A 22075-nucleotide genomic window follows, 5' to 3' on the forward strand; every position below is an offset into this window, starting at 1 on the left:
AGAGACCTGTCAGGTCTCCATCATCAGGCCCTTGCTTTCTCAGTCTATTCACTGTGTGCATCATGTTGGCATGGTTGTTCTTGGGTTCATCTAAGGATCACTAAGAAATTGCACATAAGGTACCTGTAACCAGCCTTGGCACAGTAGACTAATAATTATCACTTGAAAACTTACAAAACATAGAAAATTGATATAAAATTTCCACAAGCAAAAAGCTGACGTGCACGTGACTTGTGTGACCTTGAGAGATGAGCTGTGTTCTACTGATTTGTTGCTCTAGGTAACAGCTTCCCATGGCATCTGGACTCAGCATGATGAACCCCGTCTGTCTGGTGGAAAGACAGAACAGCCAGATGCAGTAAATCCAAATGCACTGAAGATTCTCGACCAGATATCTCAGCGTGTGGTAGTGGTGGCCATTGTAGGGCTGTATCAGTTGGGAAAGTCATACTTGATGAACCGTCTGGTGGGACAGAACCATGGTGAGTGCTGCTCAGGGCTGCTCAGGGCCGTGTGCTTGGAAGCAAGGATAATTAGGGTGCTGAGCATCCTCCTCCAGGTTCCTGCTCAAAAAGAACCTAACCCTGCACACTAAAGGATTCTGACTCTCACCACCAAATTTATAACTTCATACACTTCTCTCCATGGAATTTACTCTTTTCTCCAGTAATAGGGAATTCCCACCAATTTCAAACCATCCACCTCCTTAGTCCTGGTCCCATCCAATCCCATCTGCTCAGGGGCTCATCTGCAATCATTATTCTTTTCTTTTCTCCTTCATCACTCTTGTCCTAAACCACAGGGTCATTTGAAGCAGCACACAAACCTGTACAATATGTCATATATTTTTTTTTAAAGTAATGGAAGGAAGAACGGACAGCAAAACCCCTGCATCTCACATCTCATTGTGGCTACTACTCATTTCTTTGGCTTTATTTCACAGGAAAACTTCCATAAACTACACTCCTTCAATTTCTCTACATAGTATTTTCTAATATGTGAAGTATAACACGTACAGAAGAGGGCATAAGTATATATATATATATGATAAAGTTGATGATGCAAAGTGATCATCTGTTCAGTCACTGCTCAGGTCTAGAAATAAAACATCACCAACACCCAAAAGCCCATGTCACGTGCCTCACACCCTCACTACAGCTAAGTGACATTTTGATTTTTTTGCTGTATTCTTTCACTCTTCCTGTGTAAACATGAGTTTACAATCGATGTATATGTTTCTGAAACATAGCTTGGACTTGTTATAGGAAGTTGCATGCTGGTATTAATTAGGATCTTGCTTCATAGTCTCGCTATGATGTTTACGCAGCCGATCTAGTTCGTGATACATGTCTATAAATATTTTCACTGATTGAAGAGCATGCAGTTGGCAGAGGGCACCATGGTGTATTCACCCACTGGTGCTGATGGACATTGGTATCATGTGCAGCTCTGCTGCTTCATGAATGGTGCTGTCATGAGAGTTCTTGTGTCTGTATCCTGGTGCCCTTGTGCACACCTTCTTTGTGTGATGTGCCCAGATGTGGACTTGCTGAGTCAAGGAGTCTGTCTTCAGCCTTTCTAGATGGTATTGAACAACCTTTTAAGCTTCCTATTCAGTGAGTATGCTCATTAGAAGTAATTAAGATTTCTTCACATCCTGATGAAACCTTGGTAAAAACACATTTAACTTCTGCTGCTGTGGTGTGTGCTTGTAGTTGCATGTTATTTGCCTCAATACAATTAATGTTGAGCACCTAGTCACACATTTATTTGTGATTTACATTTTCTATCTCAAGAAGTTGGATTTTTTTCCAAACAAAATGCTTACTTGCTTCCTATTGTTTTGTAGGACCTTCTACTTACATCCTGTTGAGCATTTCTGTCTGAAAAAACCATTCACCATTTCTTTCCTAATATCCTCCTCTGTGGCTCAGTGGCTCACAGTATCAGAGGGTAGGACCTCAGTCCACTAAACTCAAAGGATCTCAGGAATGTCTCACTGTCTCTCTCAGACTCTCTCTGTATTTCTCTCTCACACTCTATTTTTTTCCTTTCTTCTTATCTCCTTCTTGCTTTGCAATTTCTCATTGGTTGCAAACAAAAAATATAATCCACAATCTTTCTCTTTCTTTTAGAGGAACTCTTGACCAACAATCAAGGAGTTTTCCTTGCCAGATGAATATGAATTTTTGTTTTTTGAGGAACACTAAGAAAAAGATACCAGTCAAGGAGTATCAACAGTGCATTTTTTATTCTACTTGAGATAATAACAGGAAATAGGGAGTGATTTCCCTTATGGAGGAAACCCCTACACTAGTTATGTTTTAAAACACCTAAACTGCGACCCACTACACCAACCATATCACAGGAAGAGCAACACACACACACGAAAAAAGACAGACACACATATTAGTGCCCAATCAGAGGATGAGCAGAAGCAGGTCAGCACTCTCTCCTTGTGATGACTTCTGTCTGGTCCTTACCTGTCTTACTGACAGTGATGAGCGCCAGGTACACCTTGTCTTTTCTCCTGAGAAAGGTCAGGTTGCTCTGCATTGATCAGCAAGCAGTCAAGTACGATTATGATGTAGAATAGTGCGTATCATCTCAGGTTTTATAGCTCCTCTGTGCAGAGCACACCACGTGTGGAAACTGAAGGGCTTGAGCCATGCAGACTGCGCTCCTCTCGGTGTGTCATAACATCCATTTCTGCTCTCAGGTGCAGGCGGCATTGGTAGATGACAGATGCTGCAAATCTTGGACAAGATATATTACTTTCAGCTTCTCAGGCATACACTTTGCATCTCCCCTTGTGGGTTTAAGCCTTTGCAAAATAGAAGAGAAAGTCAGACAGGTCTTTTCTGCTTTCCCTTCTAGTATATCCTGAGGCAATGAACAAATAACTCATGGCTTTTGAGGAGGAGAAGAGAAAGGAGGAAATTACAGAGATAAAGGGGAAATAAAAGAATCTAGCAAAGCTGACATATCAGTCCAGGTGCTGGAAGGGCACTGATGATCCACTTAAAGGGTAACTGAGTATGGTCAGTGGTGGGACAGCTACATGAGCACCACCAGGGCAGAGTGAAACAGTGAAGAAAGTGGAGGCACCCAGGGAGTGGCAAGAGCAACAGCCAGGCAGCCATTGTAACTCCTGCAGCCTGAGGGTACAGGCAGTGAGTGGATACCAGAATGTGCCAAAGACCAGAGCAACTGAATGGAGCTAAATGAAAGCATATGTGAACAAGAGAGAAGAGCAGAGGCCTTGGGACACTTTGGGTCACCCTGGTGGAAGAAAAGCCAGGACCCTGCTGATATTTCTCACTGGTTCATCTCCATCAGAATGTGGATCAAGGCAGCTCTTCAGTGTCAGATAAAAATAAAAGGGATTAATATAGTTTACATTAATCTCAGAATGTGACATTTTGAGCCGTTAATGGTAGGAGGTGAACAAGTAACAGAAAGTGTTTCTTGAGACGGTTCTGAAGAGGTACATAAGTTGGATTTGCTGTTCTTGCTTAAATGGAGGAAACTTCCTTTCAGGCAGGCTCTCATTGGCAGACAAGAGTAGCCAAGGTAACCCGAGCACATCCTGGACTGTCTTACATCACTGTGCACTGTTTTCTTCTCTTCCTTTGCAGGTTTCTCTCTGGGCTCTTCGATGAGGTCTGAAACAAAGGGCATCTGGATGTGGTGTGTGCCCCACCCCTCCAAGGAGAGCTGCAACCTAGTCCTTCTGGACACCGAGGACCTGGGTGATGTGGAAAATGTAAAGCAGAAAATGTACTTTGCTCTTGATAGTTCACTTATATTTTAACTTATTTTAATTTTAAGTTTCGGAGGGAAGTGGGTAGTTTTTTTTTCTTTCAACATAGGTACTAGGGATCTCGATCCCAGGCCCCCATGCATGCTAAGCACATACTCTACCACTGAGCTCTACCCTGCCCTTCCACTTACATTTTAATTTCCCATCTCAATTTAAATTTGATGACATATTCCTATATACTGCAAAACCAATGATGAATAATGAGGCTAAATTCTTGTCCCTTGAATCTCTTCTTTAATAAGTTAAATACTTTGAGTATTAGGGAGAGATCTTACATTTTACACTGGGGTGAAAGATACAAGTTGGCAAAGACTTACTGGGCATCAGGATTCCAGGGCTTTGTTTTTAATGCCACTGATGTCGCAGTGAGTGAGGTCTGGGCCCAGGGCTTTGTTGGGGAGATAAGAAATATACAGAATTATCAGTATATGGAACAATAGGTATGAAAAGTGAGAACCTACACCTGCTGCTCAGGTTTGGGTACACAGCCTGCTGGAAGGTGTAACCCATGTGATCAAGGAATTCTAAAGGTTAAGATATGTGCGGTTAATGATATTAGAGGCAGAAATCAGGAAAATAGGGTTTCAGTGAAATACGCTATTTCAATTATCTCCAGAAAAGGTTCAGCCACACCAAGGTCATTCGTGAAAATTTTAGTCCAAGCGTCTGCGCTGTGAAGAGGGATTCCTCAATGACGTCTATAAACAGTGCACTCGGCCCCCCAAAAGCACTTGATGTGGGGTAATTGTACAAGTTCTTGTTTTACAGTCCAACTTGCAGTCATCTTTTCCCCTTTATATTAGTTAGAGTCTATGTCAAAATTAGTGGCTGTGAACCTTTAGCTTTCGTTACTGCAGAAAAGAGCTGTGATATGAATTCAGACATTCTGAATTTAAACATTCAGGTTTAAATATTCAAGAATCACCTCGGTGTCAACCGAAGATGATCTACAGTTCCTAATAGTCCGTAGTTTGCATAACCCTCTTCTTACCTCATTGCATTTGTCAAGGAACCAGAACATAGCAAATTGTAAACTGATAGCAGATGAACACCTGCTGCCCTCACTACATGTCATGATAGTATCTGATTCCCTTCCAAGGCCACTAAGGACTTGCTCTCATCTCGTTTTCAGTCTCACCATCTCCTAGCACCGCCATGAGCACCACTTCAGTCAAATACAATAGCCCTGTAGTTCCTCTGTGGGACCACAGTTTCTGGCAGTACTGATTCACTTCTCCCAGTCCTTCCATCTGCACCAGCCCTTTCTCTCCACAAACCAACGTCCCATCAGTTCTTTAATACCCAGCTATTTTCAGCTGAATGCCATCACATCCCTGACAGAAATAAGCACTTCTGGCTCTGAATTCAGAGTATTTTCTTTTGTCTTCTTTTTTTTTTTTTTGCATTGCAACTTTGTCCTTCACATGAGAACATGTGGATCCACTCCAGGCAGTTTATCATGAATTCAGAGTAATTTTCTTTTGTCTTCTTTTTTTTTTTTTTTTGCATTGCAACTTTGTCCTTCACATGAGAACATGTGGATCCACTCCAGGCAGTTTATCATCTTGGATACATTTATATGTTCACACATTTATTGTCCCCTCTAGAAAGCCATGTGACTGGTGCTAGGGAATGTCCTGTGGTTCTTTATAGCCACACAAGCAAATGCAGTATCTGGTGTTTTCTAGACACACAATGAGCAGCTGATGAGTTTAGGTAAGTGGCATTTGTATTCCTAAGGTGGCCCATAATCAAGAGAAATTTGCATAAGCATCATTGCTTAGCTTCTATGTGCCAGGCAGTGTCTTTAACACATGACACACATTTACGGTGTCATTCTGTTCTGCTAAAATCTAATGTAACTGAGGCCCTGAGGGGGAACACATCATCATGGGAAAGGTTTTGGTTTGGAATTGTTTTGAAGTTTATGTCATTTGCCGTCCTGTTGACTTACAGTACAGCTGACATACAAAATGACAAACCGAATGAGAGAATGGGGTGTGGACTCCCCGCTGCTTTCTAGGGTGACTCCAAGAGTGACTCTTGGACCTTCATCCTGGCCGTGCTTCTGAGCAGCTGCTTTGTCTACAACAGCATGAGCATCATCAACCACCAGGCCCTGGAGCAGCTGCAGTATCCTTCCCTGACCGGAAGCCCTGGGTCCAGTTCACTGAGTCGGTGGAAATGGCCGCTGAGGCTGCTTCTCCTTTCCTGTGACTTCGTTCTCATGGCTGAGGAGAGGGGGAAATGGGGCAGAGAGGAATGCTGATAAAACTTGTTTTGGGGGGCGATCTGGTAATTGTGTTGCGGGGCACCTCTCATTCCTTAGCTAAGATCCCAGCTACGTGACCGAACTCACAAATCTGATCAGGACAAAATCCTCGTGCAGCTCTGATGACGGAGAGAACTCAGCCAATTTTGTGAGTTTCTTTCCAGACATCGTGTGGACTGTGCGAGATTTCATACTGGAGCTGGAGTTTGATGGACGCCCCATCACTGAAGATGAGTACCTGGAGAATGCCTTGAGGTTGATTCCAGGTATCAGAACCTGGCCAGGTTGGTGGGTAGGTCAGGAGGTCGTGGGGTCTGCAGAGCCCTACCACCCAGCACATGATGTCAGTCTTTATTTGAGATTGGACTTGTGCTGGGTGAACGATGGTGTTTGGCTCCAGTCATTTTTCTTGTGGAAAAGCCCCAGTGGTCAGGGTTTAATCTCACAGAGGAAATTTAGAATCCAGTATTAGACCAAATGATTTCATGAAATCTGATGCCATGAAAAAGCAAGGCTCACACACTTATTTTACATATGAAGTACTTCTCCTTTCTTGAACAAAATAGGTCATCAATACAGAAATTGGTAAACACAGAAGCACAAGGGAAACCAAAGAACTTATCTTTGAATTATACTTCACCACATATGTTGTACTTACCCAGGTAGCCACAGCCCTCATAGACAGGCTATTTGCACACTGAAGAGTTCAGAAACAAAGCACAGCCTTGTTCTTCCAGGAAGACTGTCCAATGCCTCTTTTCCTTTTCTCATAATATTACACTTCATTCTAGAGCCTTGCCTGATACTTTATATAATAAATTAATTACTCAGCTTATATTTAGCAGAGAGGATAATGGTGGTACCCAAAAGCAATATGCATTTGGTGTATTTAATCATTTATTCATCCTTTCAATAAATATGTTTTGAACTGCTGTCGTATGCCCAGAGATGCTCTGTATGATACTGTCACGTCCAATATAAAAGGATGCAGAGGGCTGCTGAGGTCCAATCTTCACGTAAGCTAGTCTCACCATGAGATTGTATAGGCTAAGGCATTTCCAAATATATTTATAGAATGTGTATTTTTTGACTCTGACCTTATAAGGCTGTTCATTTACTGTCCTGAGTGTTATCTGCTCTCCACATGTGATCTTCCCAGCAATGGCATAAATATCCTGACCATGACATTTCTTTACCACCCACACTTCCTCTCTGTCACAGGGACTGCCATGACAGAAAAATATTTCTGGCAGGTTTTTGGATTAATGTATCTTTGAAGAAAAATCTAATAACGAGTTGATCCGCTGCGCATCATGCAAGAGCTGAGGAAAATAATCATAATTTTCTTCATTTGGAACAGATGCCTCTCCTTCTTGTTCAGAAGCACTTCCTACACTCTTAGCTCTGTGCCAAAACCAAAACAAAATTAGAAACAAGGAGGGAGGTTTTCATGCCCCGGGTAGATTAGCATAAGTTCAATTTGCATGATTCAATAAAAGGAGATTTACAGGCAGGGGAGCCACAGGGATGCAAAGCTCCCTGGAAATGAAAGTCCTCACCCCTCTGACCTGAAGGCTGTTCCTTCAGTGTTTATTCTTTCTCCACTTCTGCAGGCAAGGATCCTCAAATCCAAAATTCCAACATGCCCAGAGAGATGATCAGGAAGTTCTTTCCAAAATGGAAGTGCTTTGTCTTTGACCAGCCTGTCAGTGACAGAAAACTATTGGTCCATATGGAGGATGTGCCAGATGACAAACTGGATGGGAGTTTTCAGATGCAGTGCAAAGGTTTCTGTTCCTATATATTCACCCATGCAAAACCCAAGACCCTTGGAGAGGGAATCAGGGTCACTGGGGGTGGTGAGTCTCTCATCCTGGCCTGTCCCTCCATGGGTCAGGCTGTGTGATGGAGTTGTGAACACACTCTGGGTTTGTCAGCAATTGTGTTTTCTTTTGTATGTAATGTGGGAAAGCAGATGTACATGCCACATGTAGAAATGCACGCTTCTTCATTAAATTTTTCCTACATACGTGTTGTTGAAGCCTATCAACACTCATAATACTATTACACTAATAGTATAATGACAGACTCCTGATAAGGAAGGAAAAATGCAGGTTGATGAGAAGTCTGAATGGATAAGTATTTGTAGTGAAGACACACAATATGTTCTGTGAATTTGCATGAATGAGGAAACAAATACTAGGTCACGAACCATGTAGACTACCTGAGTGAGAGACAAATGTACACACAGTATCATGTCCGGTGCTGGCTTCATGCACTTGGCCCCTGTGCAGTCACACGGGGCCCTGTTCTCAGATGGGCCCTGCTTGGTTTAGTATTTCTGCAACTGTCTTGAAATTCTTGATGACACTTTTACATGGGGACCACACTTTCATTACAAATAGCGCCCACAAAGTATGTACCTTGTGTACATGTGTAATTAGTTCTTTTTATTCTATTACACTGGGGAAAAATTTCATGCAGACCGTTGAACATATTCTTCGAGATCATTCACCTAATATTATAATGTGATGCATTTGAGAATCATAAGATGGAGTGAGTAGGAGACACAGTGATGTTATTATAAAGAAGAGGATTCATGGAAGAAAGAGAAGGAGGAGACAAGGCTGAAGACAAGATGAAGATGAGAAGAAAGTGAAAGAAAAATATATTCAGTCAAAACCTAGTGATTTTTAGAATGTTGATCTCTAAATCTAAAGAAAAACCCAAACAACCAAACAGGTAAGAACTGTCTCTGCTGCCCTAAATATCCTGTGTCACTCAGGGCTGGGGATGCTGGCAGTGGCCTATGTGGACGCCATCAACAGTGGGGCAGTTCCTTGTTTGGAGAACGCAGTGATGACTCTGGCGGAGCATGAGAACTCAGCGGCCATGGAGAAGGCAGCCACCCACTACAGCGAGCAGATGGCCCAGCACATGGCCATCCCCATGGACACGCTGCAGGGGCTGCTGGAGGTGCACACGGCCTGCGAGAGGGAAGCCATCACAGTCTTTATGGAGCACTCCTTCAAGGATGACAAGCGGGAGTTCCAGAAGAAACTTGTGGTAACATGCCTTAGAAGGTCTCCTTCCTCATTCTGTTACTCTGGAATGATCCTAGACTCCATCTTTTGTCCCCATGGTTCGTGTGCTACTCATTATAAAATGAGTTTAGATTCTTATTACTGACAAGGTCTGTGGGCTACAGTCCATCCTTTTTCTAAAAGTTGGGCTGTTTATTTTTGACTGTGAAACACAAATTACCCAGTGCTTAGCAGCATAAGACAACACACATTTAGTGGCTTACATTCCTTCAGGTCAGCTCTGAGCCCAGGGCACGTGGATGATCTTCTCAGTGCGCTGTGGCTGGAGACGTGGTTCAAATGGGCTTGGTCCTCACATGGAGGTTCCGTGGAACAGCACTCCATCTTCGACCCAGCCATGGTGCTTTGAATCCGCCTCCTTTTTCTGATCTCTCTGACTTCCTTTTCTGCTACCAACAGGAGAAAACACCTTTGAAAGGGCCTGTGATTAGGTAATGTCCACTCAGGTAATCTTCATTTCATAGTGTCAGCCTGTGCCATGTAACATAATTTAAACACAGGATGAGTGCTCATTGTATTCACAGGTCAGGGGACTCTGCAGAGTGTGGACACCAGTGGTGAAAATCCTTGGAGATCACAATTCTCCTTGCCATAGGCACCTTTGCTGAAAGTTTGACTTTCGACCATCCTACAAGTTACAATTATCTTAGTTCACATAGAGCAAAGCCAGCTCAATTGTAATTTATCACTATATGCAAAAAAAGCCCATTCCTATATTTTCACACACACAAATCCTTAATGAGAAAAGAATCCATGAAGAGTTCAGAACTCTGGTTATTGTGTAGTTAATTCATTAAAAGGCAAGTGACTTGCTAAGTATATATTTTAATCCATAGCTCCCAAGTTTGCAGAAGAAACTATACTTCCATTCATAAACAAAATTTCATTTGTGTTGTGGGTGAATGGCTGTTAGTCCTACTACAGTTAAGGGAATCATGGACATCACACCTGCCAACCCCATCATTTCACAGGTGTGGAGTCTGAGCCCACAGGGGTTCAGAGACTTCCCACAAGGCACACAGAGAGCTGGTCAGAACTGGGACTAGAACTAGTCTCTTGACTCCATGTTTATTACTCTACATCTCCTGCACCCTGATGCTGTCAGACTGCTTCTTCCAAAGGACCGCATTTGGACTTTCCCTCTAACAGCTTCTTTCTATTGGATTTCCCCACATTTCCCTGGCAGGTCAACATCCAGAAAAGGAAGGAAGAATTCTTGGTGCAGAATGAAGAGGCCTCTGTCAAATACTGTCAGGCTGAGCTTCAGAAGCTTTAAAAGCCCTTGATGGAAGGTTTTAAGGAAGGAACTTTCTTTGCTCCTGGAGGACACAAGCTCTACTTAGAAAAAGGGACGAGCTGGAACAGGGCTATATGCTGGTGCCCGGGAAAGGGGTCAAGGTGAGGAGTAAGGGGGTGGGAAAAGAACAGCAGATTGGAGTCAGAGGGTCTGTGTTGATTCACGTGGTTGCCAGGTCCTGCCTTGTGCAGAGGGCACTATCTGATGCTTGTTGGGACCAGGTCACCAGGATGCTGACTGTGGAGCCCTGGGGCACTTTAGTGTTGGGTTACTGGTGAGGGGAGTAAGGATCCAGGATACCCTGGGATGTTGGCTACCCACTGCTGGCTGAAGCTAGGTCCCAGAGCTTATGGGACAAAGCTAACTCTGAGGACAAATCCAGGTCCTGGGGTCTGGTTGTAGGACCCAGGGGTCCCAGAGCATGTGTTGTGTCACTGTTGGTGTGACCCTGTTTCTGACACTGTTCATTGCTGAGCCTGGGATGCCTTGAAACTTGTGTTGATTTGCTCGTTGGGCAGAGCCAGAGCCTAGGTGGTCTGGCAGAATCTGGTCTGCTGGTGGGGGGCCGGGTCTGCCGGGTATAAGACTGAGGCTTTATTGTGGCTGGTGTATTCCCAGTAGTGGGTGGAGCTGGGCCTGGGGTCTCTGGCTGCATGGCAGTATCCTGGTGGCTTCAGGTCTAGTGCCTGTATGCTGGTGTGAGGTGCTCGGTCAGGATCCCGTGTGGAGGTGGCTGTGGTCTCAGGAGGTCCTAAGGCAGTGTGTCTGCTGATGGGTGGGGCTGTGTCCATGCTGAGCTAGGTTCTTGCCTCAGGAGTCCCAGCACTGTCACCTGCAGACCATTGGGTAAGTGTGGTGCTGGATCTTGGGGCTAAAAAGCTAGAGAGAAAATTCCAAAATGATGATTGCCAGCACCATGTCCACAAGGTAGAAGGAGCTCCCCAAAATGGTGCCAACAGTGTCTGTCCCCAAGGTGAGCTGCAGGTGCCCTCTGCCTCTCTGGGGCTGACTCCAGAATCATCAGGTAGGTCTGCTCCTGGCTCCTCAAATTAATGCTTCTGCCCTAGGTCCTGGGTCCTGGGTCCTGGACTGTGTGAGGTTTTGTGTGCACCCTTTAAGGGTAGATTCTTGGGGGTAGGATACAGCTCAAGGGGAAGAGGATAGACCTCAAGTGGTGGAGCACATGCTTAGTCGTCACTAGGTCCTGAGTTCGATCACCAGTACCTGCTCAAAAGCTAAATAAATAAATAAATAAACTTAATTACCCCCACCAAAAATAAATAAATAAGTAAAAAACTTTAACAATCTGTTACCATCAAAACGAAAACAAAATACAAGCAAACAAAATGAGTATTCTCTATTTTCACAATCCTTCTGGGACTCCCAAAACTGAGCCCCACTGGCCTTCCCTTCATGTCTTCCTGGTGCTAGACTTCTTGCTGGGGAGCCCAGCTTTGGGTTTGGTCCTCTCACTCCTCTGGGAGTTGTGAATCTCTCCCTGTTGTGAATAACCCACCTGGTGAAGGAATCTATCTACACTGCAGCTACCCACCTCCTACCTATATTCTTGTGGTTCCTTCTTCATGCCTTCAGTTGTAGGAGATTTTTCCTGATAAACTCTGGTCCTTTTCATGGATGGTTGTTCTGCAAATAGTTGTGTTTTTGTTGCCCTGTGAGCGGAGGTGATCTCAGGGTCCTTCTGCTTTGCTGAGTTGCCTAGACAATCAATTTAGGAATCAGAACAATGATGTTGGTACTGCTGTCATCCTCATTATCAAATTGAGAAATTGATGCATGAAGATGTAAGTTGCCTGAGATCACACAGCCCTCAAGTGGTGGAGCTGGTAGGGCAGCTGCATGTTCTCAAAAGCATTTCAGAGCTCAGAAGGATTCTTAGGACAGCTTCTTGGAAGAGGAGATAGAAGTCATAAATTGAAGTACAAAATAAAGAGTGAAATTATAACAAAGAAAGAGTAGATGAGCATCATTCTAAAACAAAAAGGAAGGAAAACGATGGGCAGATGGTGTGGTTGCAAACATGGAGGATGTTTTTCTGTGGAGCTGCACACGATCTTGACATCTGTTAAACTGCGGGGTCCTTTGTAAGATGAAGATTTCACAAGATCCAATCTGTAGTTTTACCGAACAGTCGTTTCCCCAGCAACAGACTTGTTCTTGGTTGCCTGGCAAATCCTTGCTTCTTGCTGTTTCCTCACAGAAATGAGGTCCTGCAGAGCTTCCTGCAGTCCCAAGCAGGAGTGGAGGAAGCCATCCTGCAGGCAGACAAAGCCCTCACTGATGGGGAGAAGGCCATGGCAGGTATGGGGCAGGGATGAGCCCACAGAGGGGAAGGTGGTTCCTGTGCTTCTCTTTGACTGGTGTGACAGCAAACACTTCCTGGCACCAGGGACTTCTTTTCCTTCTGTGGGAGTTCTCTGATATGTCTGAAGACAACTCCGGGAGGTTGGGTTTCATGTACGTCTGATCAGTGCCTTTCCATCCCATGCTGAAGCATGATTTCCTGATGTGGATAGAAGGCATGTTCAGATTCCCTCCTGCCATTTTAAAGTCACTTTAGTGGCTGAACTCAGGAGGGTACAGCTCAGCATAACTGATATTTCTTCCCTCCTGAAAATTGTTGTGAAACAGTGGAACGTGCCAAGAAGCAGGCCACTGAGAGGGAAAAAGAATTGCTAAAGGAGAAACTGAATGAGCAACAGCAAAAACTGGAGATGCAGGAGTGAAGCCACAAGGAGAATCTAGCGCAGCTGGAAGAGAAGATGGATAGGGAGAGAGAAGACCGTCTGAGACAGCAGGAGAGGGTGCTGGAGCACAAGCTGAAGGTAGGTCTGGAGGGGCGTGGGAAGCACCTGATGGATGATACCCCAACTCCTTAGGAAGAAAGGAGCAGAAGTTCTACCTAAAGTCAGATCCCACAGGGAAATCCAAAGACATTTGATTCATTGTAACATCAAAGTGATGTGGGCCGAGCAGGAGGCTTATGTCTGTAAGACTCAGCACTTCCTGTAGTCTTAGGGTTCACAGGGTCCAAATTACATGACCTGGGTTCCTAGGCTGCTATTTGCAGTGATACTAGGGTCTCACTTGCCCCAAATAAAAAGGACTTCAGTCCTGTAGTTCTTAGGAATTTCAGTATGACCATAAGAGACATGAAATAGACCTGCTCCTGAAAGTAGCAGATTGTGCATTATAGGAAGGAAAGCTCTACAATTTGCAGCCTTTGTTTCCAGATCCACCTGACTCATGTTACACACCTTGAGTCAATGCATTCTTTGTCCCAAACTGGTGTTTGGTGGCCAGTGTTCTAAAGAGAGTGACCAGTTGCCATTATCTGTGACATATGTGTGGTCTTCTTATCCCAGGGGAATAGGAAGTAACTGCAATTCACCTACATTCCCTCCCAAAGTGCATTCTTAGGCATGGAGCTCATGACTGGACAGTTCTCAGGCCTGACCTAGGCCCACCCCTCCCCATCCAGTGACATGGTTCTGAGGGACCGTGGGAAACTGTAAACCCTGCCCAGGTCCATATGATTGCAAATATTGGCCAAACATCAGAAAGCATCTCAGGGACAAACAAACACAGGTGCTTTGCTGCTGCAGATTTTAGAAACCCAATGCTGATGCCTGGGTGTTTTCAAAATGGGATCCTCTCCTTTTCACAGATTCAGGAAGAACTACTGAGAGATGGATTTAAAGAGAAATCTGAGGCATTAACTAGTGAAATAAATAAACTAAAAGAAGGCATTGAAACAACCAAAAAAGTCACCCCTTCCTGATATCCAAGATCCTGGATGTGGTGAGTGTCGCCTTAGTTGTAGCGCTACCTGGGTATTTTAAACTAGTTGGTATTGGGCTGAAAGTGCTCAGTGAGGCTCTTAAAAGGGCAGAGAACTCCTCTTAAGTATATTTTGGAAGATTTCTTTTCTTTGAAAAGAGTAACAGTGTAGCTCATTTAAAAAATGTGTCACGGTAGTTTTGTTCAAGGAAAGTTTAAACATAAAACATGATTACCAAAGAGATACTGAAGTGATTAACAGGGCCTGATGTTAAAAAGAACAAAAAAAAAAATGGATTGAGTTAGTTAATTTGAAGAAATAGAAAAGAAGTTGCAAGATAATGATGAATTATAGAAAAGCTTTAAGAAAAGCAAAACAACAAACAGTAAGAGGACGTACGTTCACCGTCAGTGATACCAGCACGGAGGTTACCTCTTTAAACTATAACAAGCCCTTATGACTCAGTGAGGAGAGAGCGACAAACACATTTTTTAAAATCAGCAAAAATATACAAAGAGAGTAAAAGTGTTTCACTTCACTGACTCTGAAAGATGTACAAAGTAAAACCAGGAAGTTCCTGTGTCAGCTCTCAGATGGGCCACATGGACCAGGATTACCAGGACACTGATGGCTCAGGATCCAGGATCCCAGTGGTGCCTTATCTCCGGCAGGGAGAATGTTCACGGTCCCAATGTACATCCAACTTTGAAATGCAAATACCGTTGATCCAGCAAGATAGCATTTGGGAATTCACTTTACAGATTTATTGACCCAAATTGAAAATGGCATAAGTAGTAGCATGTTTGATGCAAGACTGTTGAAATTCCACAAGACTAGAAACAACTATCAAGGCCTGTCGCATACTGGGGAGGTCAGTCTTCAGACACGCCAACAAAGGATAACTCTGCACACATTGAAATGAAAGAGGAGCTCTATTTTTGCTAACATGGGGAAATCTCCAATATGTGTCTATTGTAAGTGAAAAATAAAGATGCAGAACACGTGTGTAGTTGTAGTACTGACTTTTTAAAAAATACATATATGCATGTATTATCATGAATCTCCAGAAACTACAAGAGAACCTGGTACCCATGAGCTGAAGTCCCCTGGGATGTTGGCTAATGTGGTCCCTAAACACCAACCCCACATTCATACAGATGATGATTTCAAAAGGAAATTACTCTTCAAAGTCAACTGAAGCTTTTAGGAATTCTTCTTAATTGTCTAGGACTTAAGACCACTGTGGTTAGAGTCAAATGCTTGTAACTCCACAACTGCACATAAATCTGACTCTGGGAGTTGGCACACAGAACACAGGCTTCCTTATGCACCCCGGCTTCCTCACTCACTACCCGTTATTGTTAATATATGTTCCTCCTTCCAGTCTCCTGTTTGCTGATGTCCTGAGCCAGGATGTGGCGTCCCCCCTCCATGCTGCCTATTGTCCCAGGTTGCCCTCATAATATATGACTTGTTATATAACTTTGAACTTGAAATGGCCTATTTACAGTTGCCTCCCCTGCTGACACAGGATCTCATCTACGGGATGATCTTCCACACTGTGTACTTAGCTCCCACCACAAAGCACACCACATAAACGCTGGGGTTTCCATTAATACAGGTAAAGAAACACATACGCTGCCACCCAGCAGGGCCCCCAATTCCCATTTCCTTACCATGTTAACTGCTGCCCAGGGGTCTCAAACTAAGGGACACAGTTTTAGGAACTAGTGCTCAAGGGCAGAAAGTGCATGCATGCCCACCTGAACCCGCCGCCCTCCTCTCTGAGGAACTGGCCATTCCATGTTGTCTGGATTCCTCAAGTTTCCCTCCCATGAAACTTACCCAGCGAGCAAGCCACCACCATCTGTGACTCACAGCACAAGACATGAATTAACAGAGTGAAGAAAGAGCTCATCACTTGCAAACATATCATGTCTACCATAATTCCTCAATCTGGTCAAGGAGCGTCTCTTAAGATAAAACTATGCTTTTCACATGAGGATTGATTTCTCACTGAATGTGATGCCCGCAGGCTGACAGACTGTGGAATCTACAGGCATAGCTCTGCTTTCTTGAGGGCTGTGAGCTGATGCTGAGTTGCCATTTCCCTGACCAAAGCCACTGGAAAAAGTCCCACCACTGGTCCATTCCCAAAGACCCTTGGGTATCAGCAGAGGAAGGCCCTGAGCACACCAAAGGTCTGGGTAGTCTGGTAAAGGGGGTGAGGTGCTGTGGTGAGTGCTACCTCATCAAGTCCCCCAGGGCATGTGGCATGTATATGAACAGGAAACCTGAAACAGGAGTTTGTGATGGGAAGTGACCATGGTTTAGAGAAAGGAAGGCAGTGGGAGTAGGGGAAAGGACAAAGCAGAGGAAGAGGAATCTTCACCAACTCTGAAGTTCACTTATAAGTTGTCACGTGTGGAATAAAGTTATATACATTTCAAGATAAGGGCCCAAGTGAAAAGCCTCTCCCATACTTGAAAATTAATACATAATTGTTAAATTACTGGAGGATTCCAAGGCCTATGCATGTACTTTCTCATCCATTCTGCAGGAAGGCTGCATTAGAACCATTCTTCTGCACATGCTTTGGTGCAGGAACAAGCGAGCTGCTCTAGACAGTTCTGTGTTCCTTCTCCCTTTCCCTCAGATCTGTGTGTGTAGTCCTCCTCACGAGTGCTCCCTCGCCTGTGAGCTGGGCGGTACGTAGTCCTCACAGATGTGTTTATGAAGGAAGGTCTTCAGTGTTGCAGATGGTTGCAGGAACTCATTACAAATGCAAAGAAAATTAGAGGACACTTCTCTTCAAGAATACAGGGGAAGAGCTGAAGGAAGCGAGACATGAGACAGTTTCAGGTGGTGTCCCTTGGCCTCCTCAGGCTTAGGTTAATTCTGCTAGTGTGTCTATGCTGAGGGAGCCATGGGCAAGAACACAAACAGCCAGTCTGCACCCTGGGGGGAGTCCTTCTCTGCGAAGCAGCGGTCCAGTCTGTGGTGGATGCCGTGGGCAGCTGGCACGTCCTCTGGTACTGAAGACCTGATGGGGTGTGTGTCCTCTATTGAGCCAGGAGGAGCAGGGCACCAAGAGCAAATCCAGGAGCTGCACAGCTGGCAGGACCCCGGGGTGGCTGACCTTATGTCCTGTTCAGGTCAGGGCATTGGGACCTGTCCAATTCTCCTAACCCATCACGTGCTTTAAGCCCTGCCAACTTCATTACTGCCCAAGACTCTCATGCCAGTTAACAAACTCTATGTTGTTAATTCAAAACAAAATGCTTCCTGTACAAAATCACTTTAACTTAAGATGTTTTATTCTAGATTTCATCAATTCACATTCTATTAACTACCCTATGGGTATAAATCAGAGTCAGCATATATACACACACCATGCAGTGTATTCTGAAATATTTCATGTTAATTACAAATGGACAAATAATTCTTCCCAGTTCCAACCTGCTGTTGTCCTGAATCTTTGTGTTCTGCTTCCTCACTAGAAGCAAACCCCTTTACTGACCCTGAAACTTCATCAGCTGCCCCTGGTTTCTGTCCAATTCAAGGGGACAAGTGAAATCCCTCATTGCGGCCACATTTTGTAGGCAGCCTATGGGATTAAGAGAACGTATCTGTGTACACTGACCATGTTTATGGCAGAATTTGGGTAATGTTACTGATTAGCAAAGACTCACCTAAAAAGATAAATAAAAAATGGATTTCAATCACCAATACCAAGCAGAAAATTTTTCTTAAAATAAATGATTGATGTTTTTCAAACAAAAAGTACTTTCTTGTTGTGTATGTATTCTTGTATAATTATAACATAATTCAAAGTCATTAGCCATTATTTTATGGGCTGTAAGTGCTGTCAGTTGGACTTACAGGTCAGTCTCACTGCTTATACGTATGGTCAAAGGCAACAGTTCCTCAATTAGCCAGTCATTCTCCTACTTAGTGTTTACTTTTCTCACATAAGGATTTCTTTGGTTGGCTTCAAATTGGATCTGAGGTAAAATCTTGAGCACAACCAAGTAAATAAAATAAATGAAAAGAATAATACATTAAGATGACACATTCTGAAAAATTATGAAAATGAATACATGGATGTATATGCATGACTGGAACCTTCTGCTGTTCATCAGAAATTGATACATTGTAATTAACTGTAGCTCAATTTAAAAATAAATTAATTTTTAAAAATACAGTGTATTCAAAGCATAAATGAGGGAGTGGGGAGGGATTTTGCAAAGAGTGCTATTGATCTGACACAAGTAGGATTGAGAAGGTTTACTTTTCAGCTTCTCTACATCCCCCCGGCCCCCTGTGTCAAGCAGAGCTTGAGTGTGGTCTGGCTTCTCGGGGTGAGGCACACACCACACCCAGATGCCCTTCGTGGGAGACTGCACCGTGGAGCCCAGAGAGGGGGTGCAGGAAGAAAAGGGAGTGCAGTTTTAGTAGCAGACAGAGCAGGAAATTGAATAGAACTAACAAAATCTGAGTTAAAAGAGATAAATAAAATCATAATGAGTATTGGTCTTAATTACAACTAGATAAAGAGAGAAATTAGAATGTCCAGTACAAACTGAAAGGTTTATTTTTACCTTAAAAATCAGTGTTAACTTGTATGACTTTTTAAAATTATTACCTTACTCCTTCCAGAAAAGCATATTTATACTTTAAGGAGGAAGTTAAGGCTAAGTGGGAATTAAGAGTTGAGTCATCCTCCAGAGCAGCGAAAATGTCAGAAGCCCATCACTGGATGGAAAGTGAGTTTCAATGTTCCTCCCCGTCCCTAACTTCCTCTCCTCACATCACTGTCCTGAATGCTGGGAGTCTTGGTGGACAGAAGGGACTCGGGGAGGCTTTGGTGGTGCCTTCACTCTCCCTTGCTCTCACCAGCCAGCCTGTTCACCAGGTAGGACTGGCCTGTGCGTTAGAGGCACACACTGACAACCGCCACCGCCGGCTGCAGAACAGCAGGCAGGATGGTCAGAGCTTTCGGATCAGTCAAGAGTGACCCATTAGTGGCAGATAAAAAGCCAGGTTTCCCCTTTTCTATGATCAGGACCCACTTCCTCTTACAACAATGGTGCATGGGGCTTGCTTGCAAGCAAATAGTCTGTCCAATTTTATACCATAAGGCATAACACTTTTACAAAATGGGAATCAATCAGTGACTGACTCAGAAAAAGTGGCTTCACAAAGAGTTTATAAGCTCCCAAATTGCAATAACTTGTTACCTCTTCTTGCTGCTTGCAATAAAAAGAAAAGTTCAATTGGATCAATTCAAACAATGCCCTTTATTTCATGTTTGGGGCCAGTGTGAACTGTGTGAGGATGCCAAAACTTCATAGAATACTTTTGTAGGTCCACTTGCCCAGAATATTAGATTCATTCACAATGGACCTGGTAGCTCCTGTTTCATAGATGAGGGCTGTCGGTTCCCTGATGGAATGACCACAGCTTATGCTGACCCAGGTGCTGGCACTTAGTAAATAAAAACAATAATGCGAACATCTTCCAGTTTCTGCACACTTGAATCAGACCCAGTGACAACTTCTTTACATGGATTATTTTCTCTTAGTCTTACAGATACTTTTACCACAATATTAGAGAGATTCAATAACTTGTTACAATCACAAGGTCCTAAATAAAATTTGAATCCAAAAAGTGTTACTCCAGAACCCATGCCATCAACCACCTCACTTACTAGCTGTGTGTTTGCTGCGTGAATAATAATGACAATAATATTTCTTATTTTTAATTGTTTCTAGGCTGGAACCTTTATGTATGTAAGTTAATATTCATAATAACTCTGTATACTATGGAGTTATTTTTATCCACATTGTCCAAGGAAGGAAACGAGTCACAGGTAAATATATGTCAACTAAATATTTTTTGTAACCATTAAAGGATTGCAGCCCTGCAAATGTTGAGTGCAGAGATCTATGGGTTTTCAATAAAATTTAATAGAATTCAATGATAGACTAGAATTTCTTTCATTACTCTTCATTCCATTCTCTATCTCTGAGTTTCCACTGATCCAGGGGTGTGACTGCACGAACACTACACAGGTCCTAGTGCCTGATGTCTGCAGATCCATACTGGTGGCCTGCGGGCACAAAATCTCAGGGACAACAGAGCAGAGTGCTAACACTTCCATGGCTAAAACAGGGACAAATATCATATAACATGATCAAGTCAGATTCATCCCAGGTCACAAGGTTGGTTCAACATATGCAAATCAATCACTGCAATACACCACATCCACAAAAGGTAGGACAAAATCACATCATCATCTCAATTAGATGCAGGAAAAGCATTTGATAAAATTCAACACCCATTTATGATAAAACTCTTACTAAAGTGGGTATAGAGGGAATAGACTTCAACATAACAAACGCTATTCATGACAGACCCAGAGTCAGCATAACACTCAGTGGGGAAAAGTCTATTTTTAGTTCTTTGGGGAATCTCCATACTGTTTTCCATAGTGGCTGCACCAGACTACATTCCTACCAGCAGTGTAGGAGGGCTCCCTTTTCCCCACACCCCCTCCAGCGTGTATGGTTTGTGGACTTTTGAATGACGGCCAATCTGACTGGTGTGAGGTGAGACCCCACTGTAGTTTTGATTTGCATTTCTCTGATAATTAGCAACACTGAGGTTTTTTTCATGAGCACAGTTGATATGTGTAGTCTTCTCTGGAGAATTACTTGTTGAGATCGTCTGCCCTTTTTTGGATTCGGTTGTTTGTTCTTTTCTTATCAAGTTGTATGAGCTGTTTATATATTCTGGAAATTAAGCCCTTGTCTGTCTAGTCTGTTGTAAATAGTTTCTCTCATTCCATAGGTTGTCTTTTTGTTTTGCTTGTGGTTTCCTTTGCTGCACAGAAGCTTGTAAGTTTGATTAGGTCCCATTTGTTTCTTTGTTCTTTTATTTCTATTGCCTGGGTGGACCGCCCTAGGAGAACATTGCTGAGATTTATGTCAGATGATGTTTTGTCTATGTGTTCTTCTAAGAGGTTTGTAGTGTCTTGTTTTATGTTTAAGTCTTTAAGCCATTTTGAGTTTACTTTGTGTTTAGCATGAGGGAGTATTCTCCTTTTTAAAGGCTGAACAGTATTGCACTGTACACATCTACCATCTTTTCTTTACTCATTAATCTGTTGATGTCCATTCAGATGTTTCCACATCTTGTCACTGTGTTTGAGAATACTGCTGCCATGTACGTGGGAGTCTGAAATTTCTTTGAGGTCCTATTTCATTTCTCTTGGGTAATTAGAAATGAAATTGCTGGCTCATATGTTGACTCTACTATTAATCTTTTGAAGATATTTCATAGTGTTTTTCATAGTGTTCCCATATTTTGTATTCCTATCAACAGTGTACAAAGTTTCTTTTTCTCCACACTTACCATCATCTATTATATTTTGGTTTTGGTTAATAGCTGTTCTAACAGGTCTGAGGTGAAATCTCATTATGCTTTTGATGTATTTCCCTAATAATTAATGATGTGTATTTTTTCCTATGTTTGTTGGCCATTGGTACATCTTTGGAGAACTCTGCTCAAGTGCTTAGCTCACTTTTCTGTTGGGTTTCTAGGTTTTTTTCTACTTAGTTGTAAGGGTTTCTTATATATTTGGGAGATTACCCCTCATTATGGTATATGGTTTGCAAATATATTCAACCTTACTATAGGTTGCCTTTTCACTCTGCTGATCATCTTCTTTACTGTACAAAAACTGTTTAGTTTTATTAAATTCAATTTTTTTTTTTTT

At 43.1% G+C, this 22075-nt stretch overlaps 1 pseudogene; it reads left to right on the plus strand.

Annotated features, from left to right (window-relative positions):
- Window positions 1-293: 293 nt before the first annotated feature.
- Window positions 294-18845, plus strand: LOC105080040 (guanylate-binding protein 7-like; annotated as a pseudogene).
- The last annotated feature ends 3230 nt before the right edge of the window (window positions 18846-22075 follow it).

This window comes from Camelus bactrianus, chromosome 13, assembly GCF_048773025.1.
Source record: "Camelus bactrianus isolate YW-2024 breed Bactrian camel chromosome 13, ASM4877302v1, whole genome shotgun sequence".
Lineage (NCBI taxonomy): Eukaryota > Metazoa > Chordata > Mammalia > Artiodactyla > Camelidae > Camelus > Camelus bactrianus.